The sequence below is a fragment of the Microtus oregoni genome, unplaced genomic scaffold, assembly GCF_018167655.1.
Source record: "Microtus oregoni isolate MIOR12 unplaced genomic scaffold, Mior012 000006F_ref0000085, whole genome shotgun sequence".
Taxonomy (NCBI): domain Eukaryota; kingdom Metazoa; phylum Chordata; class Mammalia; order Rodentia; family Cricetidae; genus Microtus; species Microtus oregoni.
In genome coordinates, this window is record NW_024543065.1 from 44,815,753 (window position 1) to 44,835,717 (window position 19,965).

Consider the following 19,965-nt stretch of genomic DNA (forward strand, 5'->3'; position numbering starts at 1 on the left):
ATATCTCAGCCCAGATTGTTATCCTGAAAAGATATTATGACTCAATATTAACTGACCTCATGTATAAATTAGCACATTGAGGAGATAGTCTTTATCTCAAGATTTGTAAGTTCAGTGGATATGGGTAAAATTCTGTAAAATCTGTAACAAAAATTTAGCTTAAAACTCATACTAAAAGACTGGTAGTTAAATCTATTAATAACATAATTTTAGTTTTCTTTAGCTTTATGCATACCTACACATATATGATTCAGGTCCTTAAAAATTAGGTCTGCTACATTTCAGCATATAAAATAGATACATTTTTAATACCAGCCACATAGTTTGCCTTCATCTTAGCTGATGTCTCATCAGGATAAGAAGTCCACGTGCCTGGGAGCCATCTTTCCTAAGGTTAAAAACCACAGGCCACACAATTTACCACTTTCTTAAAGTGACCAGGTGGCATCAACTAACTAAGACAACACTCCTAATACTTAGGCTCACTAAGCCTTCTGTTTATTATTATTCCTTTTAGACTAAAGAAACAATGACAAATCTCCAAGATATTTTGGATTACAATGGTTTTTATATGATAAGTTCCTAAGGTTGTGAAGGTATACTCAGGTTAACAAAAATCGATTTAGAAATGTTTGTCTACAACTGTATAATCCTAATCTTATAAAAGCTACTAACTTGTTGTAAACTAAGATAGTTAAGACACACAAATTAATGGTCAATCACCTTATAAATGACTGAATGTTTTAATGTGCTCAAAACTAAGTTTATAGTCATAGTAAATACAAAAACGATGCATTTAAAAAGAAACTTTGACCTTCTATATGTTTTCAATATTAAGGTTAAAGTAGATAACTAAAAACAAAGTTTGATTAAAGTCAGATATATTTCCTAGATGGTTACATCTTTAAATCATGTATCCATTCAATAACACACTAGCAGCATTAACAAAATAAGAAATCTTCTCTTTTATTACTAAAGCTCCAATTTTAAATTTATTTTTTGTACAACTCAACAGGTTTTAAAATGAGAATGTAAACAGACTTAGGGTGGATTAGAAAGTAAAAGTAAATTAAAATTAAAAAGTTTTTTAAAATATTTCTTCTAAATAATCCATGGCTCCACAATACAAATAGAGTTCTATACTTCTCATATTGACTTGGAGACCATAGGAAGTGAAACCAAATTACAGTGGAGAAAAAAATAGATTAGTTTAAAGTTTTTTATATAAAACTATTTTGGTACAGCTTAGAAGTCTGTTACATCACACTGCCTCCAGTGTGAACACTGCCTACGTAGTCAAACTGAAGCCGCAAACGAGTGGGAGCCGCTACGCCTTCCTGCCGCTCACACCTTTGCTTTTGTTCACACTATCCACCTCTTCTGAACTTTCTTGTTTACATAAAAACCCTTGATTGTTTTCTCTTTCAGGATTTTCTGTGTTTATTTCTTCGGTACTTACCTAATAGAAGATTCTTAAACTCAAAATTAAATTTGCACTAAATTTTAAAAAGCTCAAATCTTTTCACCTTAAGTTGGAATCTTTTTTTAAAAAAAAATTAATGAGCACTGTTGAAATGAAATGCATCCTTGGTCTGATATATGATCAGACACTGACAAAAGAGATTGAGAAACAGCCCACACAAGTCTAATGTTCATCAAAGCCTTTTATCACAGTATAAAGACATCCGCTTACGCCCAGCTTCTAGGGCGTAATGATTGGACATGCACTGGATACCTGAAGCTCTGGCTGTCTGTGTCCGGGACGGTCTCTGCTACCAGGTGTGTCGCAGAGATCTGTGCTAAACCTCACTGCGGACAAGTGCCTCTCCCTAACAATCAACTATAAAGCACAACAGCTACAGACATAACGTGAGGCCCTCAAATCTGCAGAAAATGCTATTATATCTTATCTAGAACTTGACTTGGTCAAATAGTTTGATACATGTCCTTCCTAGGACTCTCATAACTGAATCTTATTTAATGGTTCTGCTTAAACTACTGAATAATTTAAGAAATTTTTAATATAAATCATGTTATTAAAATCCATTACTATATACAGGGTAAAGTTGTTATAAAACATTATCAAACACTTAATTAACAAATTCTAAACTATTAAAAAGGGGTAAGAGACTATACCTACTTTCTGATATGTTATACTACATTTAGTTATGTTAACTTTAGACTTTTTCTTTTCTTTTTTTTTTTTTTTTTTTTGGTTTATTTGAGACAGGGTTTCTCTGTAATAGTCCTAGATGTCCTGGAACTCAATCTGTAGACCAGGCTGGCCTGGAGCTCACAGAGATCCATCTGTCTCAGCATCCCAAGTACTAGGATTAAAGGTGTGCCCCACTACCTCCCAGTTAGATTTTGTTTTTATTTTAAATGATAATCCTTTTTTTTTCCTGCTTCCCCAAAGCATTTTGCCCTAAAGAAGTCACAACCTAATGTAAATGCTAAATAAAAAGAATGAGCCCTCCATTCTGTTAACATTGAGGTGAGGTCACGTCTTTACAGAAAACTAAACAGTCTCAGATGGCTCCTGATCTGAAGCATCCAGCTAGGGCATCTAGAGACCACTGGACAATCGAGACATCTGAAGGCAGACAACACATCCATCAAAAGGAGATGCCCAAGAGAAAGAGTAAACTGGTGCCTTAGGGCAGCACCAGCATCTAACTCATCAAGCTGAGACTCTGAGGAAACAGAGACCCTGTGTGACTGCCCTAAACGTGAATCTGTCGTATTTACCGACGATACTGCTAGCTAATTCTTAGCTCGCAAATGCAGACTCCACACACCTGTTTTCCGGGGATTAAAGGCATACCTGTGGTAGGAGACAGTCTGGTACTGATTTGCACGCTAAGGATTGCGTGTATGTTTATTAAAACTACTAATATTACAGAAAATTATTAAAGAAATCAACTAAGAGATGGATGAACTGAGGACCACAGTTGTAGGAAATAGAGCTACTGCCAGGCGGTGGTGGCTCACGCCTTTAATCCCAGCAATCGGGAGGCAGAGGCAGGCAAAAGATCTCTATATCTCTGTGAGTTCGAGGCTAGCCTGGTCTACAGAGCTGGTGCCAGGATAGGCTCCAAAGCTACACAGAGAAGCCCTGTCTCAAAAAAAAAATTTAAAAAAAGAAAATAAATTAAAAAAAGAAATAGAGCTAGTATAGATTATTTGTTGCTGAAGCATAACCTTGGTTGCCAACAATTTCCTGGCTTGTGTTGTTGCTTTAATGTGTCAGATTCTTCTTTCACTATTGTTGATCAAATTAATGGTTTGTACAAAGTTATAGATAAACTCTCCCAAGTGACCTATGAATGGCCCTCATGGCCAAGAACATGTTTCCCTTTCCTTGGTCCTCTGTTAGTTATCCTTGTAATTCCCTTGTGCTTGCCTATATTAACTAAAGTACCATAGAGGCAATGCATTCAATCATGTCCCCTATTAAAACCGCTATTTTTTCCTTTAAAAACTTAGAATTGGGGAGATGTAGAGAGCAAAAACCTCTGTGCACACAGATGAGCACTGGAGAAGCCAGGAAATTTAAACACCCAGCTTACCTCTTCAATGGAATGAGGGCACAGCTGCTCTTCCTGGCACGCTAGGAATGATGGCGTTTTACAACCTGGTGATCCTTTGCTGTCTGATGAGACAGGTTCTGCCCTGATCTCCCAGAATTTAGGTTTTTACCTAAATTCTTACCCAAGACCTTTCCCCTAAATCTTGAGCATTGCTTTTAGAGTGAAGTCTCTTGTGGTTTACAACAGTCTATGTGACTTCTGTGTTTTCTTCTGGTCAACCCAATCCTGACACCCACCAGTGTTATGTTTGCCCCAGTCAAGATCCCTAGATTCCTAGACCCTAAAATTTGGGTACTATCTCTGAGTCAACAGTACCCATTCTTGTGAGAAAAAAAAAAAGAAAAAAAAAGAAAACCTAAATGTTCTTTGAAAAGAATCTGTGTAAAAATGTCTTAAATTGTTATACACTTGGAACTGAGTTAATTGTTATCTGAACTTATTTCTTTTCAGAAACTGTGCTGTGTATAAATATGGCTGAAGTAGATTGATCTCGACCAGGCTCTAGAAGTACTGGTCCGGCACGGGTTACAATAAAATCGGGCTGAGTGGAGTGTCATTTTTGTCTCTTGTGTTGTATTTTCTGTGCTTGTTGGAAAGCCTGCGGAGGAATCACCACAGGACAGGTCTTTGGTTTTTGTTTTGTTTTGTTTGTTTGTTTGGCCCGTAGTGCAGCACCCTTGCTGAGATTTACAGCCTGAATTGCATGTCCATCATGGAGTTAGTTGTGCTCTGGTTTGGAGGCCTACAAAGGCCTGGGGTCCTGTGACACACTTAGATTCTATTTCAAAAAAGAAACAAGTAGAAAATGATAGAAGAATTGCTCCATGACCCCTGGCCTTCACATGAGCAGGCACACATGTGTAAACACCTCAGAAATGGTTTTTCCCAAATTCCACTTTGGGGCTGGAAAAATGGTTAAGGCCCTTATTCTTTCAGAGGACACAGGTTCGATGCCTTATAACCACACAGTGGCTTACACCATCTGTAACTCCAATCCAGGGGATCAAATGCCCTCTTCTGCCTTTGTGGTATGCAGATAAAACACCCGTATGCATTAAAACACTCTTTAATTCTATCTTCTGAAAGAAACAACATAGCCTGTGGCTAACCTTAAAGAGCTTATAAAATTCCCAGTTTTAAACTAGGTAAGAACATTTTATTTTTTTTTTATTTTTTTTGCTTCTCCCTAGATTTTAATGTTTTTTTTCTTTTTTCTTTTGCCCATAATTTTTATTTTTTTAGTTTATTTATTTATTAAAGATTTCTGCCTCCTCCCTGCCATCGCCTCCCATTTCCCTCCCCCTCCCCTGATCAAGTCCCTCTCCCTCATCAGCCCGAAGAGCAATCAGGGTTCCCTGACCTGTATCGGGAACTCACCAAGGCCAGCTGGCCTGGGTCTGAAAAAGCCTGGGATAAAACCGCACTTGCTGAACATAGTGGACAATGAGGACTACTGAGAACTCAAGAACAATGGCAATGGGTTTTTGATCCTACTGCACGTACTGGCTTTGTGGGAGCCTAGGCAGTTTGGATGCTCACCTTACTAGACCTGGATGGAGGTGGGTGGTCCTTGGACTTCCCACAGGTCAGGTAAGAAGATTTTTTTTTTTTTTTTTTTTTTTTTTTTTTTTTGGTTTTTCGAGACAGGGTTTCTCTGTGGTTTTGGAGCCTGTCCTGGAACTAGCTCTTGTAGACCAGGCTGGTCTCGAACTCACAAAGATCCGCCTGCCTCTGCCTCCCAAGTGCTGGGATTAAAGGCGTGCGCCACCACCGCCCGGCTATGAAGATTTTAAAAAGTTAAGATTTTAAGGGTCTAAAAATACCAAAAGTCTGGTAATGTATAAAATGTGGAGCAAAATTAAGTGCAGGTTTTATGGGAAAGAAGCAGTTAGTTTGGAGCATTGGTTCTCAGCCAATTTGGTTCATAACAGCAGCAAAACTGCAGTTATGAAGTGGCAATGAAAATAATTTTATGGAGCTGAAGAGATGGCTCCGTCGTTAAGAGCACTGACTACTCTTCTAGAGGACCCGGGTTCAGTTGCCAGCACCCACATGGCACCTCACAACTGTGTGTGACTCCAGGATCCAGCTCCCTCACACATTCATACATATAGGCTAAAACACCAATAAATAAATAATTAAAAAAAACTGTATGTTTGGAGGTCACCACAACATGAGGAACTGTGTTAAAGGGTTGTAGACCTAGAAAGCTGGAGAACCAATGGTCCAGAACATACTTAAAACTTAAGCATAATTCTTTTTTTTTGCATTTTAAAGAAGGAAAAAATTAAAGACTTATTTATTCCTGTATTTTATGTATATGAGTGCTCTGTCTTCATGTATAGGAGAAACGGGAATCAGATCCCATTACAGATGGTTGTGAGCCACCATGTGGTCGCTGGGAATTGAACTCAGGACATCTGGAAGAGCGGTCAAGTACTCTTAACTTCTGAGGCATCTCTCAGCCTTCTCATTTTTTTAAGTGTCAGGGAACTGATGGCACAGCTCCTTTGGTAGAGTACTTATCTCGCAGACAGGAAGCCCTTTGCTCACCTTCACCACCGCATAAGCCAGGTGTGGTCACACACACCTATGATCACCGCATTTAGGAGACGAAGATGGGAGCACCAATATTTCAAGGTTTTATAATGAGTTTGAGGCCAGCCAGAGTTACATAGAGTCTATCTCAAAACACCAGGTCAAGGTACTGCAGTTGGGTTCTCCCCCCCCTTTATTCTTTGGGAACCCACCATCCAGTACCCAAATAAATACACAGAGACTTATTCTTTTTTAGGAATGCCCAGCCTAAGCTTGACTTATTCCTAGACAGCTTTTGTTATCATAATTTATCTACCTACCTTTTGCGTCTGGGCTCTTAAGGTTCTCATCTCTGTATATCTTTCCTTTCCTTCTTATTCCGTGTCGGGCTGTGAGGAAGGGGCACCAGCCCTGGCGTTCTGCTCTCCATCTTTTCTCACCCCCTTTCTTCTTCCTTCTATTTATTCTCTCTGCCTGCCAGCCCCACCTATCCTTTCTCCTGCCTAGCTATTGGCTGTTCAGCTCTTTTTTAGTGACCAACCAGGTGTTTTTGACAGACTTAGGTTTCTAATCTTAGAACTAGGGAGGCAGGGGCAGGTGGATCTCTAAGTTCCAGGCCCCTCTGCTCTACACAGCAAGTTTTAGGACAGCCAGGGCTATACAGGGAAAACCCCATCTCAAAAAAAGAAAAGAAGATTATGACATACTTCTCATGTGTATGTATATACAAGCAAGGTGAATCCACACACAATCCTCTCATAAATTAGCCATGATTTTCATGAATTTATAGCCAACTACCGCCCTTGAAAAGGACATTACCTTCAGTTCCTAAGAACTTGTTGAGCATTGAATTTGTTACGTGGACACAGCTGTGTGTGTGCATGTGTATGCAATACATGTATGTGTAGTGATGATGGGTTGATGTTGGGTATCATCCTCTCTTACTCCCCACCTTAAACATTTGGAGACAAGGTCTCTCAATGAACCTAGAGCTCATTGAAACAACCGGACTCCATAACAAGCAAACTCCTGGAACTTCTTGTCTCCCCGCCCTCAGCTCAGGAGTCACAGGTACACACCACTGCACCCAGATTTCTATATGGGTGCAGTTACGTGTATGGGATTACAACACAGGGCCTCATATTTGGGTGGTAGGCACTTTATGCTCTCCTAGTCTACTAAACACCCTTTTTAACTACTTGCTAAGCTTGGCTTTCTGAACATCTTAGCCAGATGTTGTAGTTCATGCCTATGAGTTCATCTCTCAGGAGGCAGGTTCCAGGCTAACACAGGTTAGTGTGAGACCCTCATCTCTACCACCAGCAATGCAAAAGACTACGTCAAGATTTTATCTGCTGGCTGCCTTATGTTCCAGAGTGTGTACCCTTTGTTTGGCCAGGTAGGTCTAGTCATAGAAGACTTTTTAGATAAAGAAATGTTCAGAAGCAACTAGGGTGAACAAATCTTGCAAAATGGAAGCCACCAACAAAAAAACCACAGGAAACTCCAACTGATTGGGGTTACTACTCTAAACTGAGACAAATTATTCTCTCTTGAAAAATAAAGTGTTTTGAGTGTTGGTGGCACACACCTTTAATCCCAGCACTCTGGAGGCAGAGGCAGGCGGATCTCTGGGAGTTCAAGGCCAGCCCGGTCAACAGAGCGAGTTCCAGAATAGACTTCAAAACTACACAGAGAAACCCTGTCTCAAAAACCACAAAACAGGCACACACATATACATGGGTGCCCACTGAAGACAGAATGGGAGATTGGAGGCCTAGAGCTGGAGTGCCATGTAGTTGTGAGCCAACTGGTGTAGGAGCTGGGTGCTCAGCTCAGGTCCTGGGAAAGAGCACTCTTAACTGCTGAGCCATCTCTCCTGACACCCCCATCCCTCTCTATGTGTCCCCCACTCTTTCTCTCTTGAGACAGAGCCTCACTGTGTTGCCCTGATTGACATTCTATGTAGACGAAGCTGGTCTTGAACTTACAGATACAGAAGTCTACCTGCTTCTGCCTCTTGAGTGCTGGGATTAAAGGTGTGAACTACCATACTTGGTACTTCTGTAATTGTACTTTTTTTGTTTTGTGTTTTAGACAGGGTTTCTATATAACAGCTCTGACTGTTCTGGAACTTCCTTTGTAGACCAGGCTGGCATTAAACTCGCAGAGATCTGGTGCTTCTGCTTTCTGAGTGCTGGGATTAAAGGTGCATGACACCACCACCAGGATCTCTTTTCTTTTTTAAAAAAGGATTTATTTTTATTGTTCTTTTGAAAATATTTATTTATTTTATATGGACGGTTATTTTGCTTACACATATGTGTACCCCTCATGCGTGCAGTGCCCATAGAAACCAGAAGAGGGCATTGGGTTCCCTTGGGACAGAGGTCACAAATGGTTGTGGCCTGTCATAGGGGTAAAAGGTCCGGTCCTCTGCAAGAGCAGCCAGTGCTCTTAACCACTGAGCCACCTCTCCAGCTCCAACATTTATTATTTTGAATCGTATGTCTGGGTAAGGGTTTGTTATGTGAGTGCAGATGCCTACAGAGGTTAGAGGCATTCGATCCCCTGGAGCTAGAGTTACAGGCAGTTGTAAGGTGCCTAACATGGGTGCTAGGAACCAAGCTTGGGTCCTCTGCAAGAGAATAATACAAATTTTTGTTTTGTTTTGGTTTTTTTGAGACAGAGTTTCTCTGTGTAGCCCTGGCTGTCCTAGAACCTGCTCTATATATCTTGAACTCAGAGATCCTCCTGCCTCTGCCTCCCGAGTGCTGGGATTGCATCGTGCACATTTAACCCCTGAACTATCTCTCTAGCCCTAGTATTTCTTTCTCTTTCTTCCTTTCTTTCTAAAAAAAAACAAAAAAACAAAACCAGAAAAAAAAACACGAAACAAAAAACAAACAAGCAAGTCGGGCTGTGGTGGCGCACGCCTTTAATCCCAGCACTCTGGAGGCAGAGGCAGGTGGATCTCTGTGAGCTCGAAACCAGCCTGGTCAACAAGAGCTAGTTCCAGGACAGGCTCCAAAGCTACAGAGAAACCCTGTCTCAAAAAACCCACAAACAAACAAACAAATGAAAAATCCAGTGAGGTGGGGGAGGGCCAGAGACTTAAAGTCAGGAAAACATGCCTCCCCATTCCTCTTCTTCCCAACCATTAAAAGAAGGATTTCTATCCGTTCGTGTCAGCGTGTCTCTGTGTACTCTGCATGTGGGTGGACACATTTAAGGCCAGAAGAGATCAGATCCCTTCAAGCTGGGATTCAGGCAGGTGTGAGTTATTCAACACGGGTGATGGAAATAAAACTCAGGTCCTCTGGAAGAAGGCAAATGGTCTTCAACACCTAGGCATCTGTTTAACACCCTGCACCCCTTTAAATCAGTGCAAGTACCACAATCCATGGGTGGAGGTTAGAGGACACTTTGAGTCCTTACTGTCCTTCTACCATGTGGGTCCTGGAGATCAAACTCAAGTTGCTGGCATCAGAAGCAAGTGTGTTTACCTACTGAGCCATCTCAGCACCCGTAGGCTGGCCTTGAACCCTGGGTCCCTCGTCTCCAGCTATCGAGTTCTGAGGTTACAGGCTCCTGTCATCACTTCTAGATTCCTTTTACAACTGCTCTTTGGGATGACAAGGGAGGGGAACTTGATTGGGGGAGAGGGAGGGAAATGGGAGCCGGTGGCGGGGAAGAGACAGAAATCTTTAATAAATAAATAGATAGATAGATAGATAGATAGATAGATAATAAATGGAGAAAAAATAAAGAACATGAAGTTTGGTAGGGATGGGAAAGAATATGATAAAATATATTGTATAAAATTATCAAGAAATAAAAATATAAAAAAACTTTAAAAAAAACACTTCTAGTGTGTTTAGTTGAGATTATAGCTAGGTGTCGTTGTAAGTGAATCCCATACATAAGGGCCTGAATTCCATTCCCAATACACACACACACACACACACACACACACACACACACACAGTGTTATTTCCTGTGTCACTTGGAATTCCAATTTTTTTATTATTTAACAGTGACAACAACAAAAAGTTGCAGACAAACTCCATCATCAGCCTGGCACAGATTCCCACCATTGCATTCTCTGATGCGACCATCACAGAAGCGGCCACCACCGCTTATTATTCACTACAACGAAACTCCAAGAAAACAAGCAAAAACTCCTTGTAGGTTTTGGACGTCTTTGGTTTATTGGTATCTCTTCACTCATGTTAGATAAAAGAAACTTTATGGATTTGCTGAGGGACAGTCATGGTGTCGTGTACCTTAAGCCCCAGCTACTTCGGAGGCCGAGGCGAGAGGATCACCTGAACCCAGAAGTTCCAGTCCAGTCTGGGCAATATGACAAGATTTCCTCTCAAATATAGAAAAATGGCGGTTTCAGAGACGGTACAAGAGCTCATAGCAGAGGACTTGGGTTCAATTCCCGGAATCTACATGGAAGTCACAACCATTTGTAACTTCGGTCCCAGGAGATCCAGTGCCTTCTGTTGATCTCCATGTCCATCAGACACACATGTGGCACAGACACACATACAGGCAAAACACACATACAGATACATACAATATGTGTGTATGTACGTATGTATGCGTGTATGTATGTGTATAGAAATACATACATAATTTTAAAAGTGAAACAGGGGGCTAGACAGGTGACTCAGCATTCAGGAACACCTGATGCTCTTCCAGAGGAATAAAGTAGCTCTCAGCACCCAAATGAGGCAGCTCACAACCACTTGTAACTCCATGGGACCTGAAGTCATCATTTGGCTCCCCTAGGCACCTATACGGTCATGACATATATACACACATACACATACATTTTAAAAAGACTAAACAAGTGGATGAATGAGCTAAGCTGATCCTCAAAGGATAGTCACAGGGAGTTTAAGTCTTCCATGTTCTCTGTGATAGACTGAAAATTATTGGTTATTTTGCAGTCACTTTTTGGGGTGACTGTTCCATGGCATCCTATAAATGAAGTTTCCCATAATTTTGAAGTGCTCAAAGTCTCTATCTAGTGTGAATTCTTTTCTGGTGTCCATCAAGACAAGACTTGTCAGCAAAGGCTTTTCCACACTCAGAGCATTTATACGGTTTTTGCCCAGTGTGGAGCTTTTTATGAAAATCAAGGTGTTCTTTGCGGCTGAAGGGTTTCCCACATTCGTTACATGCATGGACTCCTTCTCCACTGTGAATTTTCTGATGAATTAGAAGATTTGACTTCAGAGAGAAGATTTTCTCACATCAATTACATTCATCATATGATTTTTCTCCAGTGTGGATCTTTTTTAAAAAGTTTATTGCTTTATAAATAATACCACTCAAAATTTCCACTTCCTTCTTCCCATTTTCTTCCCACTTCCCTCTCCCTTCTTCTCCTCCCCCTCCCTCTCCAGTCCTAAGAGAGGGCAGAGTACCCTGCCCTGTGGGAAGTCCAAGGCCTTCCCCACTCCATCCAGGCCTAGGGAGTTGTTCATCCAAACAGACTAGGCTCCCAAAAAGTCAGTAGATGCAGTAGAGACAAATCCCAGAGCCATTATCATTGGCTTCGCAGTCAGCCCCCATTTTCAGCCACATTGAGAGTCCGGTTTGATCACATGCTCGTTCAGTCCCAGTCCAGCTGGCTTTCGTGAGCTCCCAATTAGATCACTTGTCCCACAGCCACACTGATGATTATCTTGAACATCACCATAGAACCTTTATCTGGCGATGCATAGAAATAGAGACAGAGATCCACCTTGGAGCACTGGACTGAGCTCCCAAGGCCCAGTTGAAGAGCAGAAGGAGGGAGAAGATGAGCAAGAAGGTCAGGACCGTGAGGGCTTGGTCCACCCACTGAGACACTGTGGATTTTTTTAAGTTGAGTAAGGTTTTTCTTCTGGACAAAAGTTCTGTTCACAGAGAGGACACTCGTAAGTCCTCACCCCAGCATGGATCTTCTCTGATCGATGACATTTGCTTCCTGGGCAAAAACCTTTTCACACAGCCCACATTTGTAGGGTTTCTCTCCCGTGTGTGTTCTCTGTTGCTCACAAGAGCAGACGTGCAAATGAAAGATTCCACACAGTCCTTCCATCTGTGAGGCTTCTGCTCCTGTGAGTGCTCTCTTGACTACAGTCCTTCCATCTGTGAGGCTTCTGCTCCTGTGAGTGCTCTCTTGACTAAAGGCTGAGTCTGTTGGAAGGACTTGTCACGCGCATCGCACTTGTAGGCTTTCTCGTCCTTGCCGATTTTCTGGTGATGGCTGTAAGATGACACCCAGGAGAAGGCTTTCCCACCAGCTTGGCCTCTATAGGATTACAATTTTTATTGATTACAATAAAATTTGGAGTTACTTACATCCTTTTAATAATAAATGATTTAATTATGTGTATGTGTGTGCATTTGTGCACATGTGAATGCAGTGTCGTGGAGTCCGGAAGAGGACATCACACTCCCTAGAGCTAGCAATCCAGCAGCTTTTACCTACCCTCTGTGTGCTAAATACTGAGCTCAGGTCCTCTGCTAGAGCTGTGCGTGCTCCTGACCGCTGAGCCATCTGAGTTACATGCTCAAGCACATGCTCCTGACCACTGAGCCATCTCAATTACATGCTCAAGCGCATGCTCCTGACCGCTGAGCCATCTCAATTACATGCTCAAGCACATGCTCCTGACCACTGAGCCATCTCAATTACATGCTCAAGCGCATGCTCTTAGCCACTGAGCCATCTCAATTACATGCTCAAGCGCATGCTCCTGACCACTGAGCCATCTCAATTACATGCTCAAGCACATGCTCCTGACCACTGAGCTATAGATGCTGTGTCTGTTCTCTGGCAGAAGCAATCAGAGTTAGTTTGCTCTTTTTTTTCTCTCCCAGTGTTTGATTGGGTTTAATTAGTTCTATTTGTCAACTTTCCACAACCTCCATCATCTGGAAATTGAGTTTCAATGAGCTTTTTTTTCTAGAACAGATTGGCCTATGGGATTGTCGTTGTTGCATTAATTAGTATGGAAAGACCCAGCTTGAAAGGGAGTGGTTTTTTTCCTGGTTTGCAGTATCACAATTATGTAAGAGTCCATACATACATGTATGAATTCACTCTCTCTCTGCTCCTAGCTGTGGCTGTCATAGGACCAGTGTTTCAAATCCCCGAAGTTGTGACTTAACCGAAGTGATGGACTGTAACCTGTGACCGTGAACTGAAATAAACCTTCTCCCCCACAATTTTTGTACCTTTCCCCCCAGAGTATTTATCATAGAGAGAGAAGCGAAAACTACAAGTGCCTTAAGTAAAATCTGGTGGCAGTGCAGTCTCCTCTCGTCGGTTGCTCTGCTCTCCTGTCCCACAGATGATGCCGAGACAACAGAAGTTCTGCTCAAATCTAGTCTCTCATGCAAATCCAATAGTTAGGAAGATACCAGGCTGTGAGTAGTCACCTCTCGTGCTGGCCTTTTGATTGCAGATTCAGGATTCAGATACAGTCCTGCAGTGGTCATATGATAGACATCATGGAGTACATATATGAGGGGCTGAAGGCATAGTCAGAGGCTAGAGCACTCAGCATGCGGGAGAGCCTAGACTCAATCCCTGGGATCACAGACAATTCTGATCTATGTGACTACATATGATCTTAATTCCAGCACAAGAGGGACAAGAGATGGGCATGTGTGAGGCAAGAATGGAGTAATAGTGAGAAGACTATCTCAGATAGAAAAGAAATGGAAAGAAATAAAAAGCAGAAGGAGAAGAGAGAAAAAGAACACAAACCAAAGAAAAGAGGTGCAAAGGGAAGAGAGTTAGCCTGAGGCTAATGAACCAAGGCTCCATGAGAATAATATAAAAAACTAAACACAATCTAGGTGGTGGTGCAAGCCTTTAATCCCAGCACTTGGGAAGACAAGGCAGACGGATCTCCATGAGTTCAAGGTCAGCCTAGTCTCTAGGTCAAGTTCCAGGACAGCCAGAGCTACACAGAGAGACCCTGTGTCAGAAAAATAAAACATAACAAAATCCAACAACAACAACGACAACAACAAAAACCCAACTAAACACAGCTGGCAAGATGGCTAAAGGTGCTTGCTGCAAACCCTGACAACCGGCGTTTGATTCCTAGCACCCACGTGTGTACTGTCAGACTGTTGTAAAGTATTTCTAACCTACACACTCTGGCTGTGGTGTACAAGAACACCAGCAGACCCAAATCATCAGATTGTTTTTTAAAAGACCAACTCCACAGGCAACGCATGGCACACCCCTTTAGAGCCAGCAGACAGGATAATCTCTTGAGTGTGAAGCCAGCCTGGCTGACAATACAAAAAAATACAAAAGAGCCAGGTCTGCACAGAAAGACCCTGACTCAAAAATCAACAGAGAGTATTGGGGGGGGGGGGGGCACAAAGCAAAATCTAGAAGGAGAGACACCCAGAACTCTCCTGCCTCTCAAAAAATCTGCAACAAAACATGGAAATGTGTTTGCAGGGAGAGTTGATGGATGGAGCTGGCAGATACTAAATGGAAACTAGAATTTCTTTTTAAAGACTTATTTATTTTTAGGCTGGCTGTGGTGAAACACACACACCTTTGATCTTAGTACTGGAGAGCCAGGAGGAGCTCTGACTTGTCAGCTGGTCTGGTCTAAATTAACCAGTTTAGGAAAGCTGCACAGAAGACGTAACCTCAACCTTATTTATTTCAGTGTGTGGGTGTTTCCCCTGCTTGTACGGCTAGGCATCACATGCATGTAGTACCCACAGCGGCCACCAGAGGGTGTCAGATCCCTTAGAATTGTAGCCAGAGAGGCTAGTGCACTGGAACCTTAACAGCCCTCTCTCTGCCCTGAATTTAGAATCCATAAAGGAAACTAAAGCCCCTACTGGAGAACAGTAAGGAAAAAGTTAGGGAACAGGCAGACTTATCCGCAGGGGGACCTCAGGCAAAGAGCAGAGGGGAACCTCGCGTCCACAGATCCAACAACTGACGACGTACAGAGTCTATGCACCACCACACCCGGTAATGGCATTTCACTAATAAAGCCTGCCTGAGGATCAGAACAGTAAAACGGCCACACTGGCCAGCCTTACAGACCAGGCAGTGGTTAACACACACCTTTAATCCCAGTAGCCACAGTAGTTGCCATAGACACCAGTAGTGCATGCCTTTAACCCCAGCCCTAGAGGGGATTATAAAACAGGAAAAAAAAAAACAGCTCTCAGACAGAGCCTCATTCTGATACTCCTGGAGGCAGGATCGCCATTTGGCTGAGGTAGAGATAAGAGCCAGTGGCTGGCTGTTTTCATTTTCTGACCTTCAGGTTGAGCCCCAGTTTCTCTCTGAGGTTTTATTAATCACGCTTCAACCCCCTGCTGCAAAAACAGACTCTTAAGTTGGGCATAGCTGGCCAGTGGACATCTGAGAAGGAACCAACACAACTCTGCCATGAGCGGGGGACTGCAGTTAATATAACCTTGGTGTGGAAGGAAGGTGTGGCCTATCTCCAATGCCCAAGCTCCCATCCTTCCACAGGCCAAGAAGGAGACCACTTCCCTAACTTCTGTGGGCAAGGGTGGCAGGAGGTGACCTGTACTCACGTCTAAGACTGCAGAACTATCCTGGCAGGAATGGAGATATTCTCCTTTTTGATTGTTTGAATGGGATGTTTTTTATTTCTTTATTTATTTACTTTGCTTTTGGAGACAGGGTTTCTCTGTGTGTCCTTGGATGTCCTGGAAATTACTCTGTAGACCAGGCTAGCCATGACCCCACAGAGATCCACCTGCCTCTGCCGTCTGAGTGTTGGTATAAAGTAGAGGGCACTACCCTTCCTTGTTGGTTTTCCTCTGTAACCCATGATAGTTCTTGTATGTTATTTCATATTCTTTTTCTCTCATCCTATCTTTTTTCCCCTCCTATCTCATTGAGGCACAGTCTGGGTATGGATCCCTGGCTAGCCAAGAACTCACTAGACTGACCAGACTGTCCTTGAACTGGAGGCAATTCTTCTACCTGCCTCCTTCGTGCAGGCTGACCCTCAGTTATACCAGGAAACCCCAGATTTAAGGACAAAAAGGGAGGCATTTAGAACACCATATAGACAAGAGCAGAAAAGAACTTTCCTAAACTATTCACAGATAGTTTAATCCGATGAATCAATAGTAAATACATCTCGTTTTTTAATTAATTTATTTATTAAAGATTTCTGTCTCTTCCCTGCCACCGCCTCCCATTTCCCACCCCCAATCAAGTCCCCCTCCCACGTCAGCCCAAAGAGCAATCAGGGTTCCCTGTCCTGTGGGAAGTCCGAGGACCACCCACCTCCATCCAGGTCTAGTAAGGTGAACATCCAAACTGCCTAGGCTCCCACAAAGCCAGTACGTGCAGTAGGATCAAAAACCCATTGCCATTGTTCTTGAGTTCTCAGTAGTCCTCATTGTCCGCTACGTTCAGCGAGTCCGGTTTTATCCCAGGCTTTTTCAGACCCAGGCCAGCTGGTCTTGGTGAGTTCCCAGTAGAACATCCCCATTGTCTCAGTGTGTGGGTGCACCCCTCACTGTCCTGAGTTCCTTGCTCGTGCTCTCTCTCCTTCTGCTCCTGATTTGGACCTTGAGATTTCAGTCCGGTGCTCCAATGTGGGTCTCTGTCTCTGTCTCCTTTCATCGCCTGATGAAGGTTAATATTCAGGAGGATGCCTATATGTTTTTCTTTGGGTTCTCCTTCTTATTTAGCTTCTGTAGGATCTCTAATTATAGGCTCAATGTCCTTTATTTATGGCTAGAAACCAAATATGACTTAGTTCATCCCATGTTCCTCTTTTTGGATCTGGCTTACCTCACTCAGGATAGTGTTTTCTATTTCCATCCATTTGCATGCAAAATTCAAGAAGTCCTTGTTTTTTACTGCTGAGTAGTACACTAATATGTATATATTCCATACTTTCTTCATCCATTCTTCCATTGAAGGGCATCTAGGTTGTTTCCAGGTTCTGGCTATTACAAACAATGCTGCTATGAACATAGTAGAGCATATACTTTTGTTGTATGATAAGGCCTCTTTGGGTATATTCCCAAGAGTGGTATTGCTGGTTCCAGGGGTAGGTTGATCCTGAATTTCCTGAGAAACCGCCACACTGCTTTCCAAAGTGGTTGCACAAGTTTGCATTCCCACCAGCAATGGATGAGTGTACCCCTTTCTCCACAACCTCTCCAGCAAAGGCTATCATTGGTGTTTTTGATTTTAGCCATTCTGACAGGTGTAAGATGGTATCTTAAAGTTGTCTTGATTTGCATTTCCCTGATCTCTAAGGAGGTTGAGCATGACCTTAAGTCTCTTTTGGCCATTTGAATTTCTTCTGTTGAGAGTTCTCTGTTCAGCTCAGTGCCCCATTTTATAATTGGGTTGATTAGCCTTTTACGGTCTAGTTTCTTGAGTTCTTTATATATTTTGGAGATCAGACCTTTGTCAGTTGCGGGGTTGGTGAAGATCTTCTCCCAGTCAGTGGGTTGCCTTTTTGTCTTAGTGACAGTGTCCTTTGCTTTACAGAAGCTTCTTAGTTTCAGTAGGTCCCATTTATTCAATGTTGCCCTTAATGGATCCCTGGCTAGCCAAGAACTCACTAGACTGACCAGACTGTCCTTGAACTGGAGGCAATTCTTCTATCTGCCTCCTTCGTGCAGGCTGACCCTCAGTTATACCAGGAAACCCCAGACCTAAGGACAAAAAGGGAGGCATTTAGAACACCACATAGACAAGAGCAGAAAAGAACTTTCCTAAACTATTTACAGGTAGTTTAATACAATAAATCAATAGTAAATACATCTTGTTTTTATTCAATCCAGGACATCTTTGATGGTATGGCGTCACCTACAATCCAGGTGAATTTCCCCACCTTACATAACCTAGGGTAGATAATCATGGAGATGCTAGAGGTTTATTATCTAGTAATCCCCATGGATGCTCAGAGGCTTGCCTCCTACTCGATCCCAGTGTCGGCAACACTGATCATCCCAAGTCTTGTCAACTGACACCAGACATCACTTTATAGCCCTAACTTCCCTCCTCTGTCCCCATGTGTACAGACACCTAATTACACAAGATGCATTCAGTCCAGACTGTAAAGTTTCTGCAGCCTGTAACATCCAGTGCTGTGTAAGAACCCGAAGTCCAAGCTGCCAAGATGGCTCAGCAGGTGAAGGCACTTGCCAGCAAGCCTGAGGCCTGAGTTCCATCCCTGGGACACGCGTGATGGAGGGAGAGAGCCAACTCTGGCAAGTGGTCTTTGATGGCAACACCTACGTATGTTAGACAGACGCACACAAAGTAAATGTAACAGTAAGTCCAAAATCCATGTCAAAACCTGAGACTCAAGACAGTCTTTTCATGGGGAGCTCCTGGTAAAAGTTCCATATTTCTGCCAGGAGGTGGTGCCTGCCTTCAATCCCAGGGCTCAGCAGGAGAGGCAGTGGCAATCTGACCTAAGCTCAAAGCCAGCCTGGCCATGTAGTGAGTTCTACAATAGCCAGGACTACACCGAGAAACCTTGTCTCCAAACACCAAAACCAAACAAGGTACATATTTCTGACATACAACCACAATATACATTCCAAAATCCAATAAGGTTGAGGAAGTGATAGCAAGGAATTATTAGAACCAAGAAATACTGAAATCCAGCAGGGCACATGCAAAATCCTGTGTGTATGTGTGTATGTATGTATGTGTATAGAAATACATACGTAATTTTAAAAAGTGAAACAGGGGGCTAGACAGGTGACTCAGCATTCAGGAACACCTGATGCTCTTCCAGAAGAATAAATTTGGTTCCCTGCACCCAAATGAGGCAGCTCACAACCACCTGTAACTCCATGGGAGTTGAAGTCATCATTTGGCTTCCCCAGGCATCTATGTGTGTGTGTATGACATATGTACACACATACACATACATTTTAAAAAGACAAAAAAAGTATCTGTGAATGAATTAGCCTAACCTGTCCTCAAAGGATAGTCATAATGAGTTTAAGTCCTCCATGTTCTCTTTGATAGACTGAAAATTATTGGTTATTTTGCGGTCACTTTTTGGGGTGACTGTTCCATGGCATCCTATAAATGAAGTTTCCCATAATTTTGAAGTGTTCAAAGTCTCTATCTAGTGTGAATTCTTTTCTGGTGTCCATCAAGACAAGACTTGTCAGCAAAGGCTTTTCCACACTCAGAGCATTTATACGGTTTTTGCCCAGTGTGGAGCTTTTTATGAAAATCAAGGTGTTCTTTGCGGCTGAAGGGTTTCCCACATTCGATACATGCATGGGCTCCTTCTCCACTGTGAATTTTCTGATGAACTCGAAGGTTTGACTTTAGAGAGAAGGCTTTACAACATAGCTTACATTCATAAGATTTTTCTCCAGTGTGGATTTTTTTTTTTTATGTTGAGTAAGATTTTCCTTCTGGACAAAATCTCTGACCCAGAGAGGACACTCGTAAGTCCTCACCCCAGCATGGATCTTCTCATGATCAATGACATTTGCTTCCTGGGCAAAAGCCTTTTCACACAGCCCACATTTGTAGGGTTTCTCTCCTGTGTGTGTTCTCTGGTGTTCACAAGAGCAGACGTGCAAATGAAAGATTCCACACAGTCCTTCCATCTGTGAGGCTTCTGCTCCTGTGAGTGCTCTCTTGACTACAGTCCTTCCATCTGTGAGGCTTCTGCTCCTGTGAGTGCTCTCTTGACTACAGTCCTTCCATCTGTGAGGCTTCTGCTCCTGTGAGTGCTCTGCTGCCTAGAGGCTTAGTTCTGCTGGAAGGACTTTCCATGCGCATCACTCTCAAAGGCTTTCTCAT